The sequence below is a fragment of the Cebus imitator genome, unplaced genomic scaffold, assembly GCF_001604975.1.
Source record: "Cebus imitator isolate Cc_AM_T3 unplaced genomic scaffold, Cebus_imitator-1.0 Scaffold16, whole genome shotgun sequence".
Lineage (NCBI taxonomy): Eukaryota > Metazoa > Chordata > Mammalia > Primates > Cebidae > Cebus > Cebus imitator.
Window position 1 is genome coordinate 11,852,121 of NW_016107331.1, and position 9,084 is coordinate 11,861,204.

A 9,084-nucleotide genomic window follows, 5' to 3' on the forward strand; every position below is an offset into this window, starting at 1 on the left:
TGGGCCACATGCGGCCCGTGGCCTTGGGTTGAACAAGCTTGATTTAGAGGTTCTTTTATGCAAGGCCAAGTGCTAGATGTTGGGGCTGCATTGTGAACAGAGGAAGGCCCCTGCCCCGGGAACAGAGCGTAATTCCCTTACAGTGTAGAACACATGAGCCATGAGATTAGGAGCTGCAGGGTCTTGTTTATCACTGTATCCTCTACCCCTACCTAGCTCAGCACATGGCAATAAGCACATGCCCAAAAATACGTTGAGTGAGTGAATACAAGTTCAGTGTTGCTTCACCGACTAAAGGGTACTCTTGAACTCCCTCAGCTGGTTAATGCTACCCTGCAGACTGTCCATGTTGCCCTCAGTAAAAACAGAGCCAGTGTACATTCAGATCTTAAGACTGGTCATCCGGAATACATACCTTATGAGAAAGTAAGGATATTCAGGTTCAGTAATGATACACTTGGTTTGCAAATAACACATGTTCGTTTGCATGTTGCTAAAGACTCCTTGCTAGGAAACGAAACACTTGTAATTTAATATGCAATGTTCTCAAGAGTCTGAGGCCAAACCACCTCAAGCTGTGAATGCCTTGGCTCTGAAGAGCCCGCTAGGGTCAGGGCAGGGCAGCACTTGGCCTGATGCTCCTCCAGAATAAACCAAACAGCCACAGGAAGTGGTTTCTGTGATTCAGTAGGTGGCACACTTCCTTTTGAGTCAGAACTGAATCACAGCTGTGAGAGGCGAAAAAGACCTATTTCTTTATCCCATACTTTTTCCCTATTCCCAGTGGTAAATTTATCACGAACTGTCATATAATGTATCCTGTTTAGTTTAGTGTATTTAAGCAAAACAAAAAAACGAATGAGCAAATCAAGTATGAGGAAGCACGAAAGGAGGGGGAAACACGGCCAACTGAAATTAATCCAAACGTCATTACGTCGTCACAGGGCCATATCCTCGGAGGTGCTGAAAGAAATGCCGAGTGATTTTGCTGAAGTCATTGAGACCCCTGGTTTTCTCAACTGGAGTCTGACCCATTTTCAGTGAAAGCAGTTAGATCACACTTAACATAAACTGTGTTGCTTCAAATGGGCCTGCCCTCCTCTTCACTCGCTGACCCTGGTTTGCTCCTTGCCATGTCTGCTGGAAGGCCGTGCTCTGTCTGTCCCAGGCATGGCCCTAGTTCAGCTGTGGGTGAAATGATCCTGTTCTGAATGTACTGAATGCTGCTGGCAATGCTGTAAATTGTTTTGAGGCTTAAGGAAAAACCCCATAGATATCAACAAGTCATAAAAACATGCGTATTTTCTTTCTCTTCGTCTGTTTCCCACTCTGTGTTTTATTCTTCGATATTAATAGTTCTGGGAATGTAAATATATTTAACCAAATTTTCCTCTGATGAATTAGATTTTAGTATAATTTGTGGCTTCCTTGCATACTAATTTGTTCAGATTGGTAGCATGCTTCAGAACAAAGCTTCAGAGACTCAGGCTATGCATCCTATAACACTCTTGGAAGACCCAATAATCAGACTGGAATAAGAAATCTTATTGCCATGTTAATATTTCATTTTCCTTCTGGGAAATATTCCAATAATGTAAAGAAAACAAGATTCAAAGTCGCATAGACCCATGTACGCATTCAATCTACACAACATTTGTGGAGCTGTGTGACCTTCAATAAGTCTCTTAACCTCTCTGAGCCATAATTTCCTCAGTCTAAAAAATGGGATGCTAACATAAGGCCAACATTACAGTGAGAACTAAATAAAGCTTTTACATAGTGTCTAGGACAGCTCCTAGCTCATATTTAGTGTTTAAAATAAGCCTCTGACCTTTCTCTTTATTTACAATACCTTTCCTTTGGGAGGTAAGGACAGCATTTAGACACAACTGTACAGGCACGCTAAGTCTCATCCTTCCAAAGACGTCAGTCACATTCAGCTCCTTTAGCAGTTTCATCAACAGCACCTGGAGCACATGGGATACCAAAGAGCAAGTCAGATTCCTTAATAAAGTGGTAAAGAAGGCCAGCCAGGATGCAGGTTCTAAAGCCAAGGCCAGCTCTTCTGGGCTGGACAGTTGTGGCTGATAGATGACAGCCAAATGTAACAGGAGTCCTCATTTGACATATTGAAGGGAACACCTCCAGGATGGGCAGGAAAAAGAACTATCAACACTACTCACCGCCAGCAGTGAGTGCCCAGGTCAAACTGGACAAGGGCTGGCAGACAGGTAGAAATGTGAATATATCGTCAGATTTGAAAAACCCTTCTAAAATGTCCATCCTCCCATATCCCTTTGATGCTTCCCACATCCCCCCAATTCCTCCCAAATGGCATATAAAAAGGGTGATAGCTTTCAGACAAGGTAATCCCCAAACAGTTAAGATCCAGAGCATCATCTTGTATATACCTGTCTTCGAGCTATCACGTTGTGTATTGGGGTTTCCTGATTACTTGACAGACTCTTCTGCTAGACAAGTTCCTGAAGATAAGGAGTGGGTCTTATTCATCCTTTAGCCAAGCCTTACCTGTAGCTCACATGTAGCCCATGGTAGATGCTCAACCAATTTTGTCAACGTGAGAGAAATACAAGAAAGCCAAGTCAGAAATACCACTGTTGCTGTTAGAGAACTTCAAAGATGAATTGCTGGTCTCTGGTGCCAAGGTCCCATAAGAGTGACAGGTGGGTGAACTTCTTGTGAGAAAAGGAGTCAGAAGTCAGAACCCATAGTGTACCAACATGACAGAAAAGAAGATGAAAGCTGTTTTCAAAATGCACCTGTCTAAGGCAATCCGAGCTTGACACATGATTTCTGGAGGTCTGGGCATTGTCTGAGTGCAGTGTTGATTATATGTCTCCTGGAGGCTTCTGTTTAAATAACTGCCAGAGCAGGATGACTCAGCAGCGGGAGGATGAGATGCTCTTGAGCTGCCTCCCTCTTTAAGCAACAAATCACATTGCCCTGAGTGCCTGTGGCAATCTCTGATACGACACACTCCTTCCTGCCAGCCCATCAGCCAGGGTGGCAAGTCACAGTTACTAATCTGGAGACTGACCAAAATTGCTGAGAGGCATAGTCTCATGCTCCAAGTGTGGAGAATGATCTTCAAAATGAACTCATATCAATACCTTTTGTTTCTGTGATGGACTCTTACTCTGTTGCCCAGGCTGGAGTGCAGTGGTGCCATCTCGGCTCACTGCAAACTCCACCTCCTGAGTTCAAGAGATTCTCCTGCTTCTGTTTCTCGAGTAGCTGGGATTACAGACACCCGCCACCACACCCAGCTAATTTTTGTATTTTTAGTAGAGACAGAGTTTCAGCATGTTGGCCAGGCTGGTCTCAAACTGCAGACCTCAGGTGATCTGCTCACCTCAGCCTCCCAAAGTGCTGGGATTCTAGGCATGAGCCATGGCACTCAGCCTTGTTTCTAAAATTTAGAGACTGATTTTAAATTTCTAGTCTGTCTCCATATCCGACACTCCCGACTGTCTTCAGGATAAGGAAATTCAATATCCTGGCCATTAGGGTGCTAGGGGAATTTATCTATACCTACCTTCCCAGCATGATAGAATCTTAATTTGTTTTGCTTTTTTTTTTTTTTTTCCTCCTTGACATTGGCTTACTTGTGTTTGTTTCTTTATTTTGTTCCTGGCAGATAAATGGTGGCAGGACAAAGCTATAAGAATGTGGCCTAGAGGTCAGGTACAGTGGCTCACACCTGTAATCCTAGCATTTTAGGAGGCCGAGTCCTGCAGATTACTTGAGGTCAGGAGTTAGGGACCAGCTTGACCAATATGGTGAAACCCTGTCTCTAAAAAATTCCAAAAAATTCCAGGTGTGTTGGTCCATGCCTGTAATCCCAGCTACTCAGGAGGCTGAGGTAGGAGAATCGTTTGAACCTGGGAGATGGAGGTTGCAGAAAGCCGAGATCACCCCAGTGTACTCCAACCTGGGCAACAGAGCGAGACTCATTCTGGCAAAGCAAAAAAAGAGAGGAAAGGGTAGTGGAAGGGAGAGGAAAGGAGAGAAAAGTGACCTAGGAGGAAATCCTACCTAGCAGCTATTTCCTGAGAATTGCAGAAGTTACCGTTATTAAAATTTAGTAGGCTGGATATGGTGACTCATGCCTATAATCCCAGCACTTTGGGAGGCTGAGGTGGGAGGATCTCTTGAGCTCAGGCGTTCAAGACCAGCCCAGGCAAGAGTGATAACCTGCCCTTACAAAAATATCAAAAAATTAGCGGGACATGGTGGTGTGCATCTTTGGTCCCAGCTACATGAGAGGCTGAGGCTGGATGATGACTTGAGCGTAGGAGATGGAGGCTGTGGTGAGCCATGATCATACCACTGCGCTCCAGCCTGGGTGACAGAAAGAGACCCTGTCTCAATCTAAATAAATAAATAAATAAATAAATAGCACAGCACTTTCATATTTGTTGTCAAAAATCAGTATTCTCTGGATTTTTTTGTTTGACAAATGTCGGTCAATTTTCAAGTAGGAATCCACGAATAGCTTAAATATAATAATCAAAAACTATACCTGTAGGAATAACTGAAATTTGTGATTTGGATTAGTTGCTCTGTGCTATGCCTGAAATGAGCTAAATAGGTTTCTAATTTATTATTATTATTTTTTTTTTGAGATGGAGTCTGGCTCTGTTGCCCAGGCTGGAGTGCAGTGGCGCAATCTCAGCTCACTGCAACCTCCACCTCCCAGGTTCAAGCAATTCTCCTGCCTCCGCCTCCCAAGTAGCTGAGATTACAGGCACACGCCACCACACCCGGCTAATTTTTCATACTCTTTGGTAGAGACGCGTTTTCACCCATGTTGGTCAGGCTGGTCTCCGACTCCTAACCTCAAGTGATCTGTTCACATCGGCCTCCCAAAGTGCTGGGATTACAGGTGTGAGCCACCACAACCAGCTGGTTTCTAACATATTTTTAAGCATTATAAATGCTTTATCTTGTCTGCAGGGCTGATTCGATTTTCAGATTATGTTTTTGCAACCCCTGGTTCAGATCAAAGGAATGACAATCCACACTATCCACAACCCCACTATTCACCTCACACCATCCTTCCTACTCACTGCAAACCGATTTCTAACAGGAATTTCCTCGGCTACAGTAGTACTGTCTCTGTGGAGCAAGGACTTTGGGTCACACATTTTGTGTTTCCTCAGAGCTTAGTTCAGTGGGTCCTGTCCATGTTGTGGTGCTTAACACCACTGATTTGATTTGACTTTGAAAGAGGAGCTCTCCATTTACCTCCAACCTCTGCAGATTCCACTCAAGGATAATTGTGAATTGTGGTTTTTTTATTTACCCCCCAGGGTTTTCATTGTTAACCTAATTATTATTTGCAATATTAATTTCTTTTGGCAGGCAGTAGCAATTTTACAAATCTTTTCTGGAGCCCAGAGAAAAATGTTTCCACTTGAGATAAATGTTTGGGTAACAGTAATGAAGAGAGAAAATATTCAGACTTTTTATGATTCTAATTCACTTGCAAATTTCAGTTTTTCTGCTTTGAGATACTCTGTAGCTACAAGTCCTTAGGAAATCCACTTTGGTTTACTTATAATAATTTTAAACAGTGTTTTAAAATGAAACAAGTTAAACAACATGTTGTTTTATTAGTTTATTGTAAACATTTAAAAATACACAGATAAGGCTGGGTGCAGTGACTCATGCCATTGAACTCCAGCCTGGGCAATAGAGTGAGACTTTATCTCAAAAACAAAACAAAAAAACCTAGATAAGCACACAGAAGAAACTCTGAAACATCCATAATCTCACAACCAAGAAGTAACAATGATAGACATTCTGGAGTACACACTTTACAAAGTTGTTTGTTTTGGAGCTGGAGATGGGAAGGGGAGGGTGGGAAGGTGACGTGGTAGGCCAGGTCTTTTGTTTGTTTGTTTTTGTTGCTGCTGTTGTTTGAAGCAGGGCCTCACTCTGTCACCCAGGCTGGAGTGCAGGCTGCGATCTGGGCTCACTGCAGCCTCGACCTCCCTGGGTTCAAGTGATCCTTCCATTTCAGCCTCCTGAGTAGCTGGGACTATAGGCGCATGCAACCATGCCCAATTAAATTTTCTTTTCTTTCTTTCTTTCTTTTTTTTTTTTTTTTCTGTATTTTGTAGAGATGGGTTTTCACCATGTGGCCTAGGCTGGTCTCAAATTCCTGAGCTCAAGTCATCTGCCTGCCTCAGCCTCCCAAATTGCTGGCATTACAGGAGTGAGCCACTGAGCCCAGTCAGGAAAGTTTTACCTTGTATAAGGAAAACTGATCATGCTAGTTTGTTACCTACTTTTCAAATTTAGTAACAGATGACACACCCTTTTCTATAGCCATTTAATTGCTGTAACAATTTTTTTTTTTTTTTTTTGAGATGAAGTTTCCCTCTTGTTGCCCAGGCCGGAGTGCAATGGTGTGATCTTGGCTCACCACAACCTCCATCTCCCGGTTCAAGCGATTCTCCTACCTCAGCCTCCAGAGTAGCTAGGATTACATGCATGTGCCACCACACCCAGCTAATTTTGTATTTTTAGTAGAGGCAGGGTTTCTCCATGTTGGTCATGCTGCTCTTGAACTCCCGACCTCAGGTGATCTGTCCTCCTCAGCCTCCTAAGGTGCTGGGATTACAGGCGTGAGCCACTGCCCCCAGCCTAACAATTTTTTTGCTATAACAATTTATTATTTTATGGCTTCATAATATATTTAACCAAACCTTATATTTCCCATTACTATATAATGCTACAAGGGCACTTTTATAGATAAATATTTGTCTGAATCTCTATTCCGCCCTACAAGTAGACTTCCTGAATTGAATGTCATGATCTTTCTGAAGCTCTTTTTTTTTTAAATAAATGATAGCCAAATGCCGTGGCTCCCACCTGTAATCTCAGCACTTCAGGTGGCCCATGGGGCAGATCGTTTGAGGTCAGCAGCTTGAGACCAGCCTGGCCTACATGGCAAAACCCCATCTCTACTAACAGTACAAAAAAAAAAGATGGTAACATTTCTCTTTAGAAAATTTGTATCGGCTGGGTGCACTCACACCTGTAATCCCAGCACTTTGGGAGATCCAGGTGGGCGGATCACGAGGTCAGCTTTTCAAGACCACCCTGACCAACATGGTGAAACTCTGTCTCTACTAAAAATACAAAAATTAGCCGGGTGTGGTGGTGGGCGCCTGTAATCCCAGCTTCTCAGGAGGCTAAGGCAGGAGAATCGCTTGAACCCGGGAGTCAGAGGTTGCAGTGAGCCTACGTCACAATATTGCACTCCAGCCTGGGTGACAGAGAGAGACTCTGTCTCAAAAGGAAAAAAAAAAAAGAAAAATCGTATCAACTTAAACTCTTATGAGTGCTACATATTTTTAGAATTATCATGATAATCTCTCTCTGCTGCCAAATACCTTAGTGTGTGTGTGTGTGTGTGTGTGTGTCTAAATTAGCAAACATTTATTGTGCACCTCCTAAGTTCTAGGCACAGGAAGAGTGGTAGAGAATGTATTTTTAATTTTTACTTACTTAATTAATTAATTCCTTATTTTTCAGACACGGTCTGGCTCTGTCACCCAGGCTGGAGTGCAACCTCTGCCTTCCAGTTCAATCGATTCTTGGGTTTTGGTCTCCCAAGTAGCTGGGATTACAGGTACCTGCCACCATGCCCAGCTAATTTTTGTATTTTTAGTAGAAATGGAGTTTCACCATGTTGTCTAGGCTTGTCTTGAACTCCTGATCTCAAGTAATCATTGTGCCTTGGCCTCCCAAAGTGCTAGGATTACAGGCATGAGCCACCATGCCCAGCCTATTTTAATTTTTTTTATTTTAAGACTAGTCAAGTGCACTAGTGAGAAGTGGAGAAGAGCAGAACAGAGAACTTAAATCTTATTGATGGAATTGTGCAATGAACAAATTATGTAATTTTAGCTTGAGTTATATGCTATGAAGAACGGGAAAGCAGTACGTACATGCATTTGTGTGAAACTGGGGTGGGGAGTCGGGTATCATTTTTTTTTTTAATTTTTAAAATAGTGTGCTATTTTTATTTTATTTCAACAGTTTTTGAAAAACAAGTTGTTTTTGGTTACATGGGTAAGTGCTTTAGAGGTGATTTCTGAGATTTTGGTGCACCCATCACCCAAGCAGTGTGCACTGTACCCAATGTGTAGTCTTTTATTTCTCGCCTCCCTCCCACCCTTCCCCTCAAGTCCCCAAAGTCCATTATATCATTCTTATGCCTTTGCATACTCATAGCTTACCTCTCACTTATGGGTGAGAACATGATGTTTAGTTTTCCATTCCTGGGTTACTTCGCTTAGAATAATCATCTTCAACTCCATGCAGTTTGCTGTGAATGCCATTATTTCATTCCTTTTTATGGTTGAGTAGTATTCCATAGTGTACATGTATCATATTTTCTTTATCCAGTTGTTGGTAATTTGGCTGGTTCCATAGTTTTGCAATTGTGAATTATGCTGCCATAAACACGTGCACAAGAGTCTTTTTTATATAATGACCTATATTATGACTTATTTTCCTTTGGGTAGATACCTAGTAGCGGGATTGCTGGATCAAATTGTAGTTCTACTTTTAGTTCTTCAAGGAATGTTCATATTGTTTTCTGTGGTGGTTGTACTAGTTTACATTCCCACTGGCAGTGTAAAAGTGTCCCCTTGGGCCTGGTGTGGTGGCTCATGCCTGTAATCCCAGTACTTTGGGAGGTCAAGGTGAGTGGATCACGAGCTCAGGAGATCAAGACCACCCTAGCCAACATAATGAAATCCCATCTCTACTAAAAATACTAAGCATAGCCAGGCATGATGATGTGCCTGTAGCCTGTAATCCCAGCTACTCCGGAGGGTAAGGCAGGAGAATCCCTTGAACCTGGAAGGCGCAGGTTGAAGTGAGTCAAGATCACACCACTGCACTCCAGCCTGGGTGACAGAGCGAGACTTCATCTCCAAGAAAAAAAAAGTGTCCCTGTTTTACCACATTCCATCCACATCTGCCCTTCCCTTCCCTTCCCTTCTCTGCCCTGATTTTCCTTGCCTTTTTTTTTTTTTTTTTTTT

At 42.8% G+C, this 9,084-nt stretch overlaps 1 long non-coding RNA gene across 1 annotated transcript; it reads right to left on the reverse strand.

Annotated features, from left to right (window-relative positions):
* Nucleotides 1–931: 931 nt before the first annotated feature.
* Nucleotides 932–2,913, reverse strand: LOC108289245. The gene is made up of 3 exons (XR_001819070.2): nucleotides 2,530–2,913; nucleotides 1,853–1,967; nucleotides 932–1,185 (listed from the first exon to the last, which is right to left on the reverse strand). It is a non-coding gene; the product is annotated as an uncharacterized LOC108289245 (long non-coding RNA).
* Nucleotides 2,914–9,084: the final 6,171 nt, after the last annotated feature.